General features: G+C 37.6%; 13 non-coding genes across 13 annotated transcripts; all 13 read left to right on the top strand.

Moving 5' to 3' along the window:
- The first annotated feature begins 141 nt into the window (after window positions 1-141).
- On the top strand, window positions 142-212 carry Trnad-guc (transfer RNA aspartic acid (anticodon GUC)). Its single transcript has one exon. It is a non-coding gene; the product is annotated as a tRNA-Asp (tRNA).
- Window positions 213-1,536: 1,324 nt separating this feature from the next.
- On the top strand, window positions 1,537-1,608 carry Trnad-guc (transfer RNA aspartic acid (anticodon GUC)). The gene has a single exon. It is a non-coding gene; the product is annotated as a tRNA-Asp (tRNA).
- A 1,325-nt stretch (window positions 1,609-2,933) lies between these two features.
- Trnad-guc (transfer RNA aspartic acid (anticodon GUC)) lies at window positions 2,934-3,005 on the top strand. Its single transcript has one exon. It is a non-coding gene; the product is annotated as a tRNA-Asp (tRNA).
- Window positions 3,006-4,329: 1,324 nt separating this feature from the next.
- Window positions 4,330-4,401, top strand: Trnad-guc (transfer RNA aspartic acid (anticodon GUC)). The gene has a single exon. It is a non-coding gene; the product is annotated as a tRNA-Asp (tRNA).
- Window positions 4,402-5,725: 1,324 nt separating this feature from the next.
- Trnad-guc (transfer RNA aspartic acid (anticodon GUC)) lies at window positions 5,726-5,797 on the top strand. Its single transcript has one exon. It is a non-coding gene; the product is annotated as a tRNA-Asp (tRNA).
- Window positions 5,798-7,121: 1,324 nt separating this feature from the next.
- Trnad-guc (transfer RNA aspartic acid (anticodon GUC)) lies at window positions 7,122-7,193 on the top strand. The gene has a single exon. It is a non-coding gene; the product is annotated as a tRNA-Asp (tRNA).
- A 1,318-nt stretch (window positions 7,194-8,511) lies between these two features.
- On the top strand, window positions 8,512-8,583 carry Trnad-guc (transfer RNA aspartic acid (anticodon GUC)). The gene has a single exon. It is a non-coding gene; the product is annotated as a tRNA-Asp (tRNA).
- Window positions 8,584-9,907: 1,324 nt separating this feature from the next.
- Trnad-guc (transfer RNA aspartic acid (anticodon GUC)) lies at window positions 9,908-9,979 on the top strand. The gene has a single exon. It is a non-coding gene; the product is annotated as a tRNA-Asp (tRNA).
- Window positions 9,980-11,303: 1,324 nt separating this feature from the next.
- Window positions 11,304-11,375, top strand: Trnad-guc (transfer RNA aspartic acid (anticodon GUC)). Its single transcript has one exon. It is a non-coding gene; the product is annotated as a tRNA-Asp (tRNA).
- A 1,318-nt stretch (window positions 11,376-12,693) lies between these two features.
- On the top strand, window positions 12,694-12,765 carry Trnad-guc (transfer RNA aspartic acid (anticodon GUC)). Its single transcript has one exon. It is a non-coding gene; the product is annotated as a tRNA-Asp (tRNA).
- Window positions 12,766-14,083: 1,318 nt separating this feature from the next.
- Window positions 14,084-14,155, top strand: Trnad-guc (transfer RNA aspartic acid (anticodon GUC)). The gene has a single exon. It is a non-coding gene; the product is annotated as a tRNA-Asp (tRNA).
- A 1,324-nt stretch (window positions 14,156-15,479) lies between these two features.
- Window positions 15,480-15,551, top strand: Trnad-guc (transfer RNA aspartic acid (anticodon GUC)). The gene has a single exon. It is a non-coding gene; the product is annotated as a tRNA-Asp (tRNA).
- A 1,324-nt stretch (window positions 15,552-16,875) lies between these two features.
- Trnad-guc (transfer RNA aspartic acid (anticodon GUC)) lies at window positions 16,876-16,947 on the top strand. The gene has a single exon. It is a non-coding gene; the product is annotated as a tRNA-Asp (tRNA).
- Window positions 16,948-18,136: the final 1,189 nt, after the last annotated feature.

Raw genomic sequence — 18,136 nt, forward strand, 5'->3', positions numbered from 1 at the left:
GACTGCTTATCAGAAAAAGTCCGCTCTTCAAAGTTAGCGTGGTACGCTTATAGTGATTAACTAACGTTTTAAGTTTTGTTTATGTTTGCGAAAAACATTTCTTCAGAATTGTCATTCCAATAATTAACAACATGTTTCATGTCCTCGTTAGTATAGTGGTAAGTATCCCCGCCTGTCACGCGGGAGACGGGGTTCGATTCCCCGACGGGGAGCGTTTGTTATTTTTTCTGCATTATCTGTGAGATTTTAGTTGACAACAGTTGACTTTCAACGCCAAAAAAGTACAAAAATCCATTACTAACATGCTTTTTCTGGTTTAAACAGATTCCTTGAGAAACCTCAAAGTTTTGTGCAACAATGTCTGAAATCAAAAAAATGGTGTGCACTAGTTTAATATTTTGCTTTATTGCAAGTGATGAAAATAAGCACATGACTGCTTGAAGACGAAGACACGAAAAAGCCACAAAAAGAAGGTAATTGCGAAAGTACATCAACGCGATGGAACAAACTTGATGAAAACATCTATATATATTTCAACGCATATCTTTAATAAGTAAAATATGTCTTTCATATGCTCTTGAAGTTACCAGTGTTCTATTACACTGCTGTTAGCATTTGTCGACAATGGCGGCCATGTTGCGTTCTGAGGACTTGAGAAACAAGGGAAGAACAAGAACGAGTAGATTTGGAAGATGATTCAATGTCCGATATAGGTTTAAAAGCCGTTTTTCTTGCAAGCGGTACCGCTGCCTTTCCTCTGTAACAGTGAACAACATTAGTTGGGCTGCTGAATGATTTTCTTGCTCGTTTCGTTGATTGAAAGGTTTCATTTTCATGAGAGTTTAAATGAGACTCATCAGTTAGCGAGCAATTATCGTCATCGTCTTCGATGCGAGAGCGCTTTTTCGAAATTACAGCACCCCGCTTTGACACAAAACTGTTATCGAACCTATTGCGTAACCGATTCCTGGGACAGGAATAAGCTCTTTGGATTTTTCTTTTGCTCACCAGTTCGACCTTTAACGTTTCATCAAGAGCCTGCGAAAAAAGATTACGTTCGTAAAAACAGTTTGTTCAAAGTTAAGATTGACAACAATATGAAAGTGGTCAAGTAATTTAGTTAATTTTGCCGTAACACTTGTGTACAACTTACCATGCTAAGGAGATAAACTGCTACATCCGGGGTGGTATTCATCAATTTGTTTTGCATTGTTTCTTTTCAACAAATAGTTGTTGTTTTATTCAAGAAGTTCGATGGTGTGGACTATCAGCCAACCATTATATACGTAACTTTGCCAGAAAACAAGTTTAAGAAGTCAACGTGTTTTTCAAGTGCCGCGTTTAAACTTTGCGTTTCGACTTCGTATCAGACATTTATTTTGTTTAATGAGATAAGACTGCTTATCAGAAAAAGTCCGCTCTTCAAAGTTAGCGTGGTACGCTTATAGTGATTAACTAACGTTTTAAGTTTTGTTTATGTTTGCGAAAAACATTTCTTCAGAATTGACATTCCAATAATTAACAACATGTTTCATGTCCTCGTTAGTATAGTGGTAAGTATCCCCGCCTGTCTCGCGGGAGACCGGGGTTCGATTCCCCGACGGGGAGCGTTTGTTATTTTTTCTGCATTATCTGTGAGATTTTAGTTGACAACAGTTGACTTTCAACGCCAAAAAAAGTACAAAAATCCATTACTAACATGCTTTTTCTGGTTTGAACAGATTCCTTGAGAAACCTCAAAGTTTTGTGCAACAATGTCTGAAATCAAAAAAATGATGTGCACTAGTTTAATATTTTGCTTTATTGCAAGTGATGAAAATAAGCACATGACTGCTTGAAGACGAAGACACGAAAAAGCCACAAAAAGAAGGTAATTGCGAAAGTACATCAACGCGATGGAACAAACTTGATGAAAACATCTATATATATTTCAACGCATATCTTTAATAAGTAAAATATGTCTTTCATATGGTCTTGAAGTTACCAGTGTTCTATTACACTGCTGTTAGCATTTGTCGACAATGGCGGCCATGTTGCGTTCTGAGGACTTGAGAAACAAGGGAAGAACAAGAACGAGTAGATTTGGAAGATGATTCAATGTCCGATATAGGTTTAAAAGCCGTTTTTCTTGCAAGCGGTACCGCTGCCTTTCCTATGTAACAGTGACCAACATTAGTTGGGCTGCTGAATGATTTTCTTGCTCGTTTCGTTGATTGAAAGGTTTCATTTTCATGAGAGTTTAAATGAGACTCATCAGTTAGCGAGCAATTATTGTCATCGTCTTCGGTGCGAGAGCGCTTTTTCGAAATTACAGCACCCCGCTTTGACACAAAACTGTTATCGAACCTATTGCGTAACCGATTCCTGGGACAGGAACAAGCTCTTTGGATTTTTCTTTTGCTCACCAGTTCGACCTTCAACGTTTCATCAAGAGCCTGCGAAAAAAGATTACGTTCGTAAAAACAGTTTGTTCAAAGTTAAGATTGACAACAATATGAAAGTGGTCAAGTAATTTAGTTAATTTTGCCGTAACACTTGTGTACAACTTACCATGCTAAGGAGATAAACTGCTACATCCGGGGTGGTATTCATCAATTTGTTTTGCATTGTTTCTTTTCAACAAATAGTTGTTGTTTTATTCAAGAAGTTCGATGGTGTGGACTATCAGCCAACCATTATATACGTAACTTTGCCAGAAAACAAGTTTAAGAAGTCAACGTGTTTTTCAAGTGCCGCGTTTAAACTTTGCGTTTCGACTTCGTATCAGACATTTACTTTGTTTAATGAGATAAGACTGCTTATCAGAAAAAGTCCGCTCTTCAAAGTTAGCGTGGTACGCTTATAGTGATTAACTAACGTTTTAAGTTCTGTTTATGTTTGCGAAAAACATTTCTTTAGAATTGACATTCCAATAATTAACAACATGTTTCATGTCTTCATTAGTATAGTGGTAAGTATACCCGCCTGTCACGCGGGAGACCGGGGTTCGATTCCCCGACGGGGAGCGTTTGGTATTTTTTCTGCATTATCTGTGAGATTTTAGTTGACAACAGTTGACTTTCAACGCCAAAAAAGTACAAAAATCCATTACTAACATGCTTTTTCTGGTTTGAACAGATTCCTTGAGAAACCTCAAAGTTTTGTGCAAGAATGTCTGAAATCAAAAAAATGATGTGCACTAGTTTAATATTTTGCTTTATTGCAAGTGATGAAAATAAGCACATGACTGCTTGAAGACGAAGACACGAAAAAGCCACAAAAAGAAGGTAATTGCGAAAGTACATCAACGCGATGGAACAAACTTGATGAAAACATCTATATATATTTCAACGCATATCTTTAATAAGTAAAATATGTCTTTCATATGCTCTTGAAGTTACCAGTGTTCTATTACACTGCTGTTAGCATTTGTCGACAATGGCGGCCATGTTGCGTTCTGAGGACTTGAGAAACAAGGGAAGAACAAGAACGAGTAGATTTGGAAGATGATTCAATGTCCGATATAGGTTTAAAAGCCGTTTTTCTTGCAAGCGGTACCGCTGCCTTTCCTATGTAACAGTGACCAACATTAGTTGGGCTGCTGAATGATTTTCTTGCTCGTTTCGTTGATTGAAAGGTTTCATTTTCATGAGAGTTTAAATGAGACTCATCAGTTAGCGAGCAATTATTGTCATCGTCTTCGGTGCGAGAGCGCTTTTTCGAAATTACAGCACCCCGCTTTGACACAAAACTGTTATCGAACCTATTGCGTAACCGATTCCTGGGACAGGAACAAGCTCTTTGGATTTTTCTTTTGCTCACCAGTTCGACCTTCAACGTTTCATCAAGAGCCTGCGAAAAAAGATTACGTTCGTAAAAACAGTTTGTTCAAAGTTAAGATTGACAACAATATGAAAGTGGTCAAGTAATTTAGTTAATTTTGCCGTAACACTTGTGTACAACTTACCATGCTAAGGAGATAAACTGCTACATCCGGGGTGGTATTCATCAATTTGTTTTGCATTGTTTCTTTTCAACAAATAGTTGTTGTTTTATTCAAGAAGTTCGATGGTGTGGACTATCAGCCAACCATTATATACGTAACTTTGCCAGAAAACAAGTTTAAGAAGTCAACGTGTTTTTCAAGTGCCGCGTTTAAACTTTGCGTTTCGACTTCGTATCAGACATTTACTTTGTTTAATGAGATAAGACTGCTTATCAGAAAAAGTCCGCTCTTCAAAGTTAGCGTGGTACGCTTATAGTGATTAACTAACGTTTTAAGTTCTGTTTATGTTTGCGAAAAACATTTCTTTAGAATTGACATTCCAATAATTAACAACATGTTTCATGTCTTCATTAGTATAGTGGTAAGTATACCCGCCTGTCACGCGGGAGACCGGGGTTCGATTCCCCGACGGGGAGCGTTTGGTATTTTTTCTGCATTATCTGTGAGATTTTAGTTGACAACAGTTGACTTTCAACGCCAAAAAAGTACAAAAATCCATTACTAACATGCTTTTTCTGGTTTGAACAGATTCCTTGAGAAACCTCAAAGTTTTGTGCAAGAATGTCTGAAATCAAAAAAATGATGTGCACTAGTTTAATATTTTGCTTTATTGCAAGTGATGAAAATAAGCACATGACTGCTTGAAGACGAAGACACGAAAAAGCCACAAAAAGAAGGTAATTGCGAAAGTACATCAACGCGATGGAACAAACTTGATGAAAACATCTATATATATTTCAACGCATATCTTTAATAAGTAAAATATGTCTTTCATATGCTCTTGAAGTTACCAGTGTTCTATTACACTGCTGTTAGCATTTGTCGACAATGGCGGCCATGTTGCGTTCTGAGGACTTGAGAAACAAGGGAAGAACAAGAACGAGTAGATTTGGAAGATGATTCAATGTCCGATATAGGTTTAAAAGCCGTTTTTCTTGCAAGCGGTACCGCTGCCTTTCCTCTGTAACAGTGACCAACATTAGTTGGGCTGCTGAATGATTTTCTTGCTCGTTTCGTTGATTGAAAGGTTTCATTTTCATGAGAGTTTAAATGAGACTCATCAGTTAGCGAGCAATTATCGTCATCGTCTTCGGTGCGAGAGCGCTTTTTCGAAATTACAGCACCCCGCTTTGACACAAAACTGTTATCGAACCTATTGCGTAACCGATTCCTGGGACAGGAATAAGCTCTTTGGATTTTTCTTTTGCTCACCAGTTCGACCTTCAACGTTTCATCAAGAGCCTGCGAAAAAAGATTACGTTCGTAAAAACAGTTTGTTCAAAGTTAAGATTGACAACAATATGAAAGTGGTCAAGTAATTTAGTTAATTTTGCCGTAACACTTGTGTACAACTTACCATGCTAAGGAGATAAACTGCTACATCCGGGGTGGTATTCATCAATTTGTTTTGCATTGTTTCTTTTCAACAAATAGTTGTTGTTTTATTCAAGAAGTTCGATGGTGTGGACTATCAGCCAACCATTATATACGTAACTTTGCCAGAAAAAAAGTTTAAGAAGTCAACGTGTTTTTCAAGTGCCGCGTTTAAACTTTGCGTTTCGACTTCGTATCAGACATTTACTTTGTTTAATGAGATAAGACTGCTTATCAGAAAAAGTCCGCTCTTCAAAGTTAGCGTGGTACGCTTATAGTGATTAACTAACGTTTTAAGTTTTGTTTATGTTTGCGAAAAACATTTCTTCAGAATTGACATTCCAATAATTAACAACATGTTTCATGTCCTCGTTAGTATAGTGGTAAGTATCCCCGCCTGTCACGCGGGAGACCCGGGTTCGATTCCCCGACGGGGAGCGTTTGGTATTTTTTCTGCATTATCTGTGAGATTTTAGTTGACAACAGTTGACTTTCAACGCCAAAAAAGTACAAAAATCCATTACTAACATGCTTTTTCTGGTTTGAACAGATTCCTTGAGAAACCTCAAAGTTTTGTGCAAGAATGTCTGAAATCAGAAAAATGATGTGCACTAGTTTAATATTTTGCTTTATTGCAAGTGATGAAAATAAGCACATGACTGCTTGAAGACGAAGACACGAAAAAGCCACAAAAAGAAGGTAATTGCGAAAGTACATCAACGCGATGGAACAAACTTGATGAAAACATCTATATATATTTCAACGCATATCTTTAATAAGTAAAATATGTCTTTCATATGCTCTTGAAGTTACCAGTGTTCTATTACACTGCTGTTAGCATTTCTCGACAATGGCGGCCATGTTGCGTTCTGAGGACTTGAGAAACAAGGGAAGAACAAGAACGAGTAGATTTGGAAGATGATTCAATGTCCGATATAGGTTTAAAAGCCGTTTTTCTTGCAAGCGGTACCGCTGCCTTTCCTCTGTAACAGTGACCAACATTAGTTGGGCTGCTGAATGATTTTCTTGCTCGTTTCGTTGATTGAAAGGTTTCATTTTCATGAGAGTTTAAATGAGACTCATCAGTTAGCGAGCAATTATCGTCATCGTCTTCGGTGCGAGAGCGCTTTTTCGAAATTACAGCACCCCGCTTTGACACAAAACTGTTATCGAACCTATTGCGTAACCGATTCCTGGGACAGGAATAAGCTCTTTGGATTTTTCTTTTGCTCACCAGTTCGACCTTCAACGTTTCATCAAGAGCCTGCGAAAAAAGATTACGTTCGTAAAAACAGTTTGTTCAAAGTTAAGATTGACAACAATATGAAAGTGGTCAAGTAATTTAGTTAATTTTGCCGTAACACTTGTGTACAACTTACCATGCTAAGGAGATAAACTGCTACATCCGGGGTGGTATTCATCAATTTGTTTTGCATTGTTTCTTTTCAACAAATAATTGTTGTTTTATTCAAGAAGTTCGATGGTGTGTACTATCAGCCAACCATTATATACGTAACTTTGCCAGAAGAAAAGTTTAAGAAGTCAACGTGTTTTTCAAGTGCCGCGTTTAAACTTTGCGTTTCGACTTCGTATCAGACATTTATTTTGTTTAATGAGATAAGACTGCTTATCAGAAAAAGTCCGCTCTTCAAAGTTAGCGTGGTAGGCTTATAGTGATTAACTAACGTTTTAAGTTTTGTTTATGTTTGCGAAAAACATTTCTTCAGAATTGACATTCCAATAATTAACAACATGTTTCATGTCCTCGTTAGTATAGTGGTAAGTATCCCCGCCTGTCACGCGGGAGACCGGGGTTCGATTCCCCGACGGGGAGCGTTTGGTATTTTTTCTGCATTATCTGTGAGATTTTAGTTGACAACAGTTGACTTTCAACGCCAAAAAAGTACAAAAATCCATTACTAACATGCTTTTTCTGGTTTGAACAGATTCCTTGAGAAACCTCAAAGTTTTGTGCAACAATGTCTGAAATCAAAAAAATGATGTGCACTAGTTTAATATTTTGCTTTATTGCAAGTGATGAAAATAAGCACATGACTGCTTGAAGACACGAAAAAGCCACAAAAAGAAGGTAATTGCGAAAGTACATCAACGCGATGGAACAAACTTGATGAAAACATCTATATATATTTCAACGCATATCTTTAATAAGTAAAATATGTCTTTCATATGCTCTTGAAGTTACCAGTGTTCTATTACACTGCTGTTAGCATTTGTCGACAATGGCGGCCATGTTGCGTTCTGAGGACTTGAGAAACAAGGGAAGAACAAGAACGAGTAGATTTGGAAGATGATTCAATGTCCGATATAGGTTTAAAAGCCGTTTTTCTTGCAAGCGGTACCGCTGCCTTTCCTCTGTAACAGTGACCAACATTAGTTGGGCTGCTGAATGATTTTCTTGCTCGTTTCGTTGATTGAAAGGTTTCATTTTCATGAGAGTTTAAATGAGACTCATCAGTTAGCGAGCAATTATCGTCATCGTCTTCGGTGCGTGAGCGCTTTTTCGAAATTACAGCACCCCGCTTTGACACAAAACTGTTATCGAACCTATTGCGTAACCGATTCCTGGGACAGGAATAAGCTCTTTGGATTTTTCTTTTGCTCACCAGTTCGACCTTCAACGTTTCATCAAGAGCCTGAGAAAAAAGATTACGTTCGTAAAAACAGTTTGTTCAAAGTTAAGATTGACAACAATATGAAAGTGGTCAAATAATTTAGTTAATTTTGCCGTAACACTTGTGTACAACTTACCATGCTAAGGAGATAAACTGCTACATCCGGGGTGGTATTCATCAAATTGTTTTGCATTGTTTCTTTTCAACAAATAGTTGTTGTTTTATTCAAGAAGTTCGATGGTGTGGACTATCAGCCAACCATTATATACGTAACTTTGCCAGAAAAAAAGTTTAAGAAGTCAACGTGTTTTTCAAGTGCCGCGTTTAAACTTTGCGTTTCGACTTCGTATCAGACATTTATTTTGTTTAATGAGATAAGACTGCTTATCAGAAAAAGTCCGCTCTTCAAAGTTAGCGTGGTACGCTTATAGTGATTAACTAACGTTTTAAGTTTTGTTTATGTTTGCGAAAAACATTTCTTCAGAATTGACATTCCAATAATTAACAACATGTTTCATGTCCTCGTTAGTATAGTGGTAAGTATCCCCGCCTGTCACGCGGGAGACCGGGGTTCGATTCCCCGACGGGGAGCGTTTGTTATTTTTTCTGCATTATCTGTGAGATTTTAGTTGACAACAGTTGACTTTCAACCCCAAAAAAGTACAAAAATGCATTACTAACATGCTTTTTCTGGTTTGAACAGATTCCTTGAGAAACCTCAAAGTTTTGTGCAACAATGTCTGAAATCAAAAAAATGATGTGCACTAGTTTAATATTTTGCTTTATTGCAAGTGATGAAAATAAGCACATGACTGCTTGAAGACGAAGACACGAAAAAGCCACAAAAAGAAGGTAATTGCGAAAGTACATCAACGCGATGGAACAAACTTGATGAAAACATCTATATATATTTCAACGCATATCTTTAATAAGTAAAATATGTCTTTCATATGCTCTTGAAGTTACCAGTGTTCTATTACACTGCTGTTAGCATTTCTCGACAATGGCGGCCATGTTGCGTTCTGAGGACTTGAGAAACAAGGGAAGAACAAGAACGAGTAGATTTGGAAGATGATTCAATGTCCGATATAGGTTTAAAAGCCGTTTTTCTTGCAAGCGGTACCGCTGCCTTTCCTCTGTAACAGTGACCAACATTAGTTGGGCTGCTGAATGATTTTCTTGCTCGTTTCGTTGATTGAAAGGTTTCATTTTCATGAGAGTTTAAATGAGACTCATCAGTTAGCGAGCAATTATCGTCATCGTCTTCGGTGCGTGAGCGCTTTTTCGAAATTACAGCACCCCGCTTTGACACAAAACTGTTATCGAACCTATTGCGTAACCGATTCCTGGGACAGGAATAAGCTCTTTGGATTTTTCTTTTGCTCACCAGTTCGACCTTCAACGTTTCATCAAGAGCCTGAGAAAAAAGATTACGTTCGTAAAAACAGTTTGTTCAAAGTTAAGATTGACAACAATATGAAAGTGGTCAAATAATTTAGTTAATTTTGCCGTAACACTTGTGTACAACTTACCATGCTAAGGAGATAAACTGCTACATCCGGGGTGGTATTCATCAATTTGTTTTGCATTGTTTCTTTTCAACAAATAGTTGTTGTTTTATTCAAGAAGTTCGATGGTGTGGACTATCAGCCAACCATTATATACGGAACTTTGCCAGAAAAAAAGTTTAAGAAGTCAACGTGTTTTTCAAGTGCCGCGTTTAAACTTTGCGTTTCGACTTCGTATCAGACATTTATTTTGTTTAATGAGATAAGACTGCTTATCAGAAAAAGTCCGCTCTTCAAAGTTAGCGTGGTACGCTTATAGTGATTAACTAACGTTTTAAGTTTTGTTTATGTTTGCGAAAAACATTTCTTCAGAATTGACATTCCAATAATTTACAACATGTTTCATGTCCTCGTTAGTATAGTGGTAAGTATCCCCGCCTGTCACGCGGGAGACCGGGGTTCGATTCCCCGACGGGGAGCGTTTGTTATTTTTTCTGCATTATCTGTGAGATTTTAGTTGACAACAGTTGACTTTCAACCCCAAAAAAGTACAAAAATGCATTACTAACATGCTTTTTCTGGTTTGAACAGATTCCTTGAGAAACCTCAAAGTTTTGTGCAACAATGTCTGAAATCAAAAAAATGATGTGCACTAGTTTAATATTTTGCTTTATTGCAAGTGATGAAAATAAGCACATGACTGCTTGAAGACGAAGACACGAAAAAGCCACAAAAAGAAGGTAATTGCGAAAGTACATCAACGCGATGGAACAAACTTGATGAAAACATCTATATATATTTCAACGCATATCTTTAATAAGTAAAATATGTCTTTCATATGCTCTTGAAGTTACCAGTGTTCTATTACACTGCTGTTAGCATTTGTCGACAATGGCGGCCATGTTGCGTTCTGAGGACTTGAGAAACAAGGGAAGAACAAGAACGAGTAGATTTGGAAGATGATTCAATGTCCGATATAGGTTTAAAAGCCGTTTTTCTTGCAAGCGGTACCGCTGCCTTTCCTCTGTAACAGTGAACAACATTAGTTGGGCTGCTGAATGATTTTCTTGCTCGTTTCGTTGATTGAAAGGTTTCATTTTCATGAGAGTTTAAATGAGACTCATCAGTTAGCGAGCAATTATCGTCATCGTCTTCGGTGCGAGAGCGCTTTTTCGAAATTACAGCACCCCGCTTTGACACAAAACTGTTATCGAACCTATTGCGTAACCGATTCCTGGGACAGGAATAAGCTCTTTGGATTTTTCTTTTGCTCACCAGTTCGACCTTCAACGTTTCATCAAGAGCCTGCGAAAAAAGATTACGTTCGTAAAAACAGTTTGTTCAAAGTTAAGATTGACAACAATATGAAAGTGGTCAAGTAATTTAGTTAATTTTGCCGTAACACTTGTGTACAACTTACCATGCTAAGGAGATAAACTGCTACATCCGGGGTGGTATTCATCAATTTGTTTTGCATTGTTTCTTTTCAACAAATAGTTGTTGTTTTATTCAAGAAGTTCGATGGTGTGGACTATCAGCCAACCATTATATACGTAACTTTGCCAGAAAACAAGTTTAAGAAGTCAACGTGTTTTTCAAGTGCCGCGTTTAAACTTTGCGTTTCGACTTCGTATCAGACATTTATTTTGTTTAATGAGATAAGACTGCTTATCAGAAAAAGTCCGCTCTTCAAAGTTAGCGTGGTACGCTTATAGTGATTAACTAACGTTTTAAGTTTTGTTTATGTTTGCGAAAAACATTTCTTCAGAATTGACATTCCAATAATTAACAACATGTTTCATGTCCTCATTAGTATAGTGGTAAGTATCCCCGCCTGTCACGCGGGAGACCGGGGTTCGATTCCCCGACGGGGAGCGTTTGGTATTTTTTCTGCATTATCTGTGAGATTTTAGTTGACAACAGTTGACTTTCAACGCCAAAAAAGTACAAAAATCCATTACTAACATGCTTTTTCTGGTTTGAACAGATTCCTTGAGAAACCTCAAAGTTTTGTGCAACAATGTCTGAAATCAAAAAAATGATGTGCACTAGTTTAATATTTTGCTTTATTGCAAGTGATGAAAATAAGCACATGACTGCTTGAAGACACGAAAAAGCCACAAAAAGAAGGTAATTGCGAAAGTACATCAACGCGATGGAACAAACTTGATGAAAACATCTATATATATTTCAACGCATATCTTTAATAAGTAAAATATGTCTTTCATATGCTCTTGAAGTTACCAGTGTTCTATTACACTGCTGTTAGCATTTGTCGACAATGGCGGCCATGTTGCGTTCTGAGGACTTGAGAAACAAGGGAAGAACAAGAACGAGTAGATTTGGAAGATGATTCAATGTCCGATATAGGTTTAAAAGCCGTTTTTCTTGCAAGCGGTACCGCTGCCTTTCCTCTGTAACAGTGACCAACATTAGTTGGGCTGCTGAATGATTTTCTTGCTCGTTTCGTTGATTGAAAGGTTTCATTTTCATGAGAGTTTAAATGAGACTCATCAGTTAGCGAGCAATTATCGTCATCGTCTTCGGTGCGAGAGCGCTTTTTCGAAATTACAGCACCCCGCTTTGACACAAAACTGTTATCGAACCTATTGCGTAACCGATTCCTGGGACAGGAATAAGCTCTTTGGATTTTTCTTTTGCTCACCAGTTCGACCTTCAACGTTTCATCAAGAGCCTGCGAAAAAAGATTACGTTCGTAAAAACAGTTTGTTCAAAGTTAAGATTGACAACAATATGAAAGTGGTCAAGTAATTTAGTTAATTTTGCCGTAACACTTGTGTACAACTTACCATGCTAAGGAGATAAACTGCTACATCCGGGGTGGTATTCATCAATTTGTTTTGCATTGTTTCTTTTCAACAAATAGTTGTTGTTTTATTCAAGAAGTTCGATGGTGTGGACTATCAGCCAACCATTATATACGTAACTTTGCCAGAAAAAAAGTTTAAGAAGTCAACGTGTTTTTCAAGTGCCGCGTTTAAACTTTGCGGTTCGACTTCGTATCAGACATTTACTTTGTTTAATGAGATAAGACTGCTTATCAGAAAAAGTCCGCTCTTCAAAGTTAGCGTGGTACGCTTATAGTGATTAACTAACGTTTTAAGTTTTGTTTATGTTTGCGAAAAACATTTCTTCAGAATTGACATTCCAATAATTAACAACATGTTTCATGTCCTCGTTAGTATAGTGGTAAGTATCCCCGCCTGTCACGCGGGAGACCGGGGTTCGATTCCCCGACGGGAAGCGTTTGTTATTTTTTCTGCATTATCTGTGAGATTTTAGTTGACAACAGTTGACTTTCAACGCCAAAAAAGTACAAAAATCCATTACTAACATGCTTTTTCTGGTTTGAACAGATTCCTTGAGAAACCTCAAAGTTTTGTGCAACAATGTCTGAAATCAAAAAAATGATGTGCACTAGTTTAATATTTTGCTTTATTGCAAGTGATGAAAATAAGCACATGACTGCTTGAAGACACGAAAAAGCCACAAAAAGAAGGTAATTGCGAAAGTACATCAACGCGATGGAACAAACTTGATGAAAACATCTATATATATTTCAACGCATATCTTTAATAAGTAAAATATGTCTTTCATATGCTCTTGAAGTTACCAGTGTTCTATTACACTGCTGTTAGCATTTCTCGACAATGGCGGCCATGTTGCGTTCTGAGGACTTGAGAAACAAGGGAAGAACAAGAACGAGTAGATTTGGAAGATGATTCAATGTCCGATATAGGTTTAAAAGCCGTTTTTCTTGCAAGCGGTACCGCTGCCTTTCCTCTGTAACAGTGACCAACATTAGTTGGGCTGCTGAATGATTTTCTTGCTCGTTTCGTTGATTGAAAGGTTTCATTTTCATGAGAGTTTAAATGAGACTCATCAGTTAGCGAGCAATTATCGTCATCGTCTTCGGTGCGAGAGCGCTTTTTCGAAATTACAGCACCCCGCTTTGACACAAAACTGTTATCGAACCTATTGCGTAACCGATTCCTGGGACAGGAATAAGCTCTTTGGATTTTTCTTTTGCTCACCAGTTCGACCTTCAACGTTTCATCAAGAGCCTGCGAAAAAAGATTACGTTCGTAAAAACAGTTTGTTCAAAGTTAAGATTGACAACAATATGAAAGTGGTCAAGTAATTTAGTTAATTTTGCCGTAACACTTGTGTACAACTTACCATGCTAAGGAGATAAACTGCTACATCCGGGGTGGTATTCATCAATTTGTTTTGCATTGTTTCTTTTCAACAAATAGTTGTTGTTTTATTCAAGAAGTTCGATGGTGTGGACTATCAGCCAACCATTATTTACGTAACTTTGCCAGAGAAAAAGTTTAAGAAGTCAACGTGTTTTTCAAGTGCCGCGTTTAAACTTTGCGGTTCGACTTCGTATCAGACATTTACTTTGTTTAATGAGATAAGACTGCTTATCAGAAAAAGTCCGCTCTTCAAAGTTAGCGTGGTACGCTTATAGTGATTAACTAACGTTTTAAGTTTTGTTTATGTTTGCGAAAAACATTTCTTCAGAATTGACATTCCAATAATTAACAACATGTTTCATGTCCTCGTTAGTATAGTGGTAAGTATCCCCGCCTGTCACGCGGGAGACCGGGGTTCGATTCCCCGACGGGGAGCGTTTGTTATTTTTTCTGCATTATCTGTGAGATTTTAGTTGACAACAGTTGACTTTCAACCCCAAAAAAGTACAAAAATGCATTACTAACATGCTTTTTCTGGTTTGAACAGATTCCTTGAGAAACCTCAAAGTTTTGTGCAACAATGTCTGAAATCAAAAAAATGATGTGCACTAGTTTAATATTTTGCTTTATTGCAAGTGATGAAAATAAGCACATGACTGCTTGAAGACGAAGACACGAAAAAGCCACAAAAAGAAGGTAATTGCGAAAGTACATCAACGCGATGGAACAAACTTGATGAAAACATCTATATATATTTCAACGCATATCTTTAATAAGTAAAATATGTCTTTCATATGCTCTTGAAGTTACCAGTGTTCTATTACACTGCTGTTAGCATTTCTCGACAATGGCGGCCATGTTGCGTTCTGAGGACTTGAGAAACAAGGGAAGAACAAGAACGAGTAGATTTGGAAGATGATTCAATGTCCGATATAGGTTTAAAAGCCGTTTTTCTTGCAAGCGGTACCGCTGCCTTTCCTCTGTAACAGTGACCAACATTAGTTGGGCTGCTGAATGATTTTCTTGCTCGTTTCGTTGATTGAAAGGTTTCATTTTCATGAGAGTTTAAATGAGACTCATCAGTTAGCGAGCAATTATCGTCATCGTCTTCGGTGCGAGAGCGCTTTTTCGAAATTACAGCACCCCGCTTTGACACAAAACTGTTATCGAACCTATTGCGTAACCGATTCCTGGGACAGGAATAAGCTCTTTGGATTTTTCTTTTGCTCACCAGTTCGACCTTCAACGTTTCATCAAGAGCCTGCGAAAAAAGATTACGTTCGTAAAAACAGTTTGTTCAAAGTTAAGATTGACAACAATATGAAAGTGGTCAAGTAATTTAGTTAATTTTGCCGTAACACTTGTGTACAACTTACCATGCTAAGGAGATAAACTGCTACATCCGGGGTGGTATTCATCAATTTGTTTTGCATTGTTTCTTTTCAACAAATAGTTGTTGTTTTATTCAAGAAGTTCGATGGTGTGGACTATCAGCCAACCATTATTTACGTAACTTTGCCAGAAAAAAAGTTTAAGAAGTCAACGTGTTTTTCAAGTGCCGCGTTTAAACTTTGCGGTTCGACTTCGTATCAGACATTTACTTTGTTTAATGAGATAAGACTGCTTATCAGAAAAAGTCCGCTCTTCAAAGTTAGCGTGGTACGCTTATAGTGATTAACTAACGTTTTAAGTTTTGTTTATGTTTGCGAAAAACATTTCTTCAGAATTGACATTCCAATAATTAACAACATGTTTCATGTCCTCGTTAGTATAGTGGTAAGTATCCCCGCCTGTCACGCGGGAGACCGGGGTTCGATTCCCCGACGGGGAGCGTTTGGTATTTTTTCTGCATTATCTGTGAGATTTTAGTTGACAACAGTTGACTTTCAACGCCAAAAAAGTACAAAAATCCATTACTAACATGCTTTTTCTGGTTTGAACAGATTCCTTGAGAAACCTCAAAGTTTTGTGCAAGAATGTCTGAAATCAGAAAAATGATGTGCACTAGTTTAATATTTTGCTTTATTGCAAGTGATGAAAATAAGCACATGACTGCTTGAAGACGAAGACACGAAAAAGCCACAAAAAGAAGGTAATTGCGAAAGTACATCAACGCGATGGAACAAACTTGATGAAAACATCTATATATATTTCAACGCATATCTTTAATAAGTAAAATATGTCTTTCATATGCTCTTGAAGTTACCAGTGTTCTATTACACTGCTGTTAGCATTTCTCGACAATGGCGGCCATGTTGCGTTCTGAGGACTTGAGAAACAAGGGAAGAACAAGAACGAGTAGATTTGGAAGATGATTCAATGTCCGATATAGGTTTAAAAGCCGTTTTTCTTGCAAGCGGTACCGCTGCCTTTCCTCTGTAACAGTGAACAACATTAGTTGGGCTGCTGAATGATTTTCTTGCTCGTTTCGTTGATTGAAAGGTTTCATTTTCATGAGAGTTTAAATGAGACTCATCAGTTAGCGAGCAATTATCGTCATCGTCTTCGGTGCGAGAGCGCTTTTTCGAAATTACAGCACCCCGCTTTGACACAAAACTGTTATCGAACCTATTGCGTAACCGATTCCTGGGACAGGAATAAGCTCTTTGGATTTTTCTTTTGCTCACCAGTTCGACCTTCAACGTTTCATCAAGAGCCTGCGAAAAAAGATTACGTTCGTAAAAACAGTTTGTTCAAAGTTAAGATTGACAACAATATGAAAGTGGTCAAGTAATTTAGTTAATTTTGCCGTAACACTTGTGTACAACTTACCATGCTAAGGAGATAAACTGCTACATCCGGGGTGGTATTCATCAATTTGTTTTGCATTGTTTCTTTTCAACAAATAGTTGTTGTTTTATTCAAGAAGTTCGATGGTGTGGACTATCAGCCAACCATTATTTACGTAACTTTGCCAGAAAAAAAGTTTAAGAAGTCAACGTGTTTTTCAAGTGCCGCGTTTAAACTTTGCGGTTCGACTTCGTATCAGACATTTACTTTGTTTAATGAGATAAGACTGCTTATCAGAAAAAGTCCGCTCTTCAAAGTTAGCGTGGTACGCTTATAGTGATTAACTAACGTTTTAAGTTTTGTTTATGTTTGCGAAAAACATTTCTTCAGAATTGACATTCCAATAATTAACAACATGTTTCATGTCCTCGTTAGTATAGTGGTAAGTATCCCCGCCTGTCACGCGGGAGACCGGGGTTCGATTCCCCGACGGGGAGCGTTTGGTATTTTTTCTGCATTATCTGTGAGATTTTAGTTGACAACAGTTGACTTTCAACGCCAAAAAAGTACAAAAATCCATTACTAACATGCTTTTTCTGGTTTGAACAGATTCCTTGAGAAACCTCAAAGTTTTGTGCAAGAATGTCTGAAATCAGAAAAATGATGTGCACTAGTTTAATATTTTGCTTTATTGCAAGTGATGAAAATAAGCACATGACTGCTTGAAGACGAAGACACGAAAAAGCCACAAAAAGAAGGTAATTGCGAAAGTACATCAACGCGATGGAACAAACTTGATGAAAACATCTATATATATTTCAACGCATATCTTTAATAAGTAAAATATGTCTTTCATATGCTCTTGAAGTTACCAGTGTTCTATTACACTGCTGTTAGCATTTGTCGACAATGGCGGCCATGTTGCGTTCTGAGGACTTGAGAAACAAGGGAAGAACAAGTACGAGTAGATTTGGAAGATGATTCAATGTCCGATATAGGTTTAAAAGCCGTTTTTCTTGCAAGCGGTACCGCTGCCTTTCCTCTGTAACAGTGACCAACATTAGTTGGGCTGCTGAATGATTTTCTTGCTCGTTTCGTTGATTGAAAGGTTTCATTTTCATGAGAGTTTAAATGAGACTCATCAGTTAGCGAGCAATTATCGTCATCGTCTTCGGTGCGAGAGCGCTTTTTCGAAATTACAGCACCCCGCTTTGACACAAAACTGTTATCGAACCTATTGCGTAACCGATTCCTGGGACAGGAATAAGCTCTTTGGATTTTTCTTTTGCTCACCAGTTCGACCTTCAACGTTTCATCAAGAGCCTGCGAAAAAAGATTACGTTCGTAAAAACAGTTTGTTCAAAGTTAAGATTGACAACAATATGAAAGTGGTCAAGTAATTTAGTTAATTTTGCCGTAACACTTGTGTACAACTTACCATGCTAAGGAGATAAACTGCTACATCCGGGGTGGTATTCATCAAATTGTTTTGCATTGTTTCTTTTCAACAAATAGTTGTTGTTTTATTCAAGAAGTTCGATGGTGTGGACTATCAGCCAACCATTATATACGTAACTTTGCCAGAAAAAAAGTTTAAGAAGTCAACGTGTTTTTCAAGTGCCGCGTTTAAACTTTGCGTTTCGACTTCGTATCAGACATTTATTTTGTTTAATGAGATAAGACTGC

This window comes from Phallusia mammillata, chromosome 6, assembly GCF_965637545.1.
Source record: "Phallusia mammillata chromosome 6, kaPhaMamm4.hap1.1, whole genome shotgun sequence".
Taxonomy (NCBI): domain Eukaryota; kingdom Metazoa; phylum Chordata; class Ascidiacea; order Phlebobranchia; family Ascidiidae; genus Phallusia; species Phallusia mammillata.